This window comes from Cibotium barometz, chromosome 32, assembly GCF_041138505.1.
Source record: "Cibotium barometz isolate CiBa-2024 chromosome 32, ASM4113850v1, whole genome shotgun sequence".
NCBI classification, from domain to species: domain Eukaryota; kingdom Viridiplantae; phylum Streptophyta; class Polypodiopsida; order Cyatheales; family Cibotiaceae; genus Cibotium; species Cibotium barometz.
The window spans coordinates 20,128,612-20,129,759 of NC_141077.1; the positions used below are offsets into that span (position 1 = coordinate 20,128,612).

At 34.4% G+C, this 1,148-nt stretch overlaps 1 pseudogene; it reads left to right on the forward strand.

Annotated features, from left to right (window-relative positions):
* The first annotated feature begins 955 nt into the window (after window positions 1-955).
* Window positions 956-1,148, forward strand: part of LOC147619917 (uncharacterized) — a 3,547-nt pseudogene continuing 3,354 nt past the window's right edge.

Consider the following 1,148-nt stretch of genomic DNA (forward strand, 5'->3'; position numbering starts at 1 on the left):
TTTAAATTACACTCATTTTTGAATTTTTTTCTTTCATTATGAGCATTGGATGAAGAATAAAGGAGACTGGGTCACTTCAATGAAGAGGTACTTTAGAGTTAAAGGTAAAATTGTCACCACATAGCTCCACTAAAATTATACTTCCAAACATGTGTTGGATCTTATCTGATGTTCAAGAGCACTTTATCATGGGTATAGAAGCACTTTATCATGGGTATAGAAGATGTAAGAGATGGAAGTTCCAAGATTTCAGGATGAAAGGTTAGTTGCTTCTTGTCTACATGTTAACTAAATTAACTTCAGTTGTTGCCTCATATTTTTATTTTTATTTTATATAATTTTCCTTATAGATTGGAAGACATATGGAGAAGTTTGTTATGCTTAATTTAGCATGGATAGAAGATCATGTTGAATCACTTAAAGGATAAGGTTTGTAGGAGAAATTAGAGACCTTCTTACATACCAATATCCTTGGTGTTTATAGACAGAGAGGTCGCTATTTACCAAATGTTTTGGTGTTTTATAATCCTTTGGGTCCATCTATGTAATGATTCTTTTTAAAATGTATTCATTTCACAAAAACATGAAGTAATTCGAATAACTAGAAGAGCCACTATTCTTGTATCAAAGAGTCTAAATGCCCCAAGTGCTAAACTGTGTTAATAGAACAAGGTTTTTTTTTCCTAGGGCATCCTATAAAAACCCTCATTTTATATAAAATTTCATCTAGTGCCTTCATTCCCTGTGCTTTATTTGTAGAAATGATCAAACTTCTAAACAATGGAACACACACCCTTTAATCATTTTTGCCACTTTTTAAGGGAAATATAAATTGTTCATTGCCTTCAACCACGATGTAGATATTTCTACCACCATATTATTACACCAAACAAATTTTCAGGTGATGACTCACTACATGGAGGATTTCAGGTGAGTCATCACCACATATAGTGAGATGACTCACTACATGGAGGATTTCAGGTGAGTCATCACACCACATGTAGTGATGACACACTACATGTAGGATTTTAGGTGAGTCATCACCACATGTAGTGATGGCTCACTACATGGAGGACTTCATTCGATCATTCATCATGAAGTTGCCACCAAGTGATGTGGATTATGGGTGCCTTGCTCTGGTTCTAGAG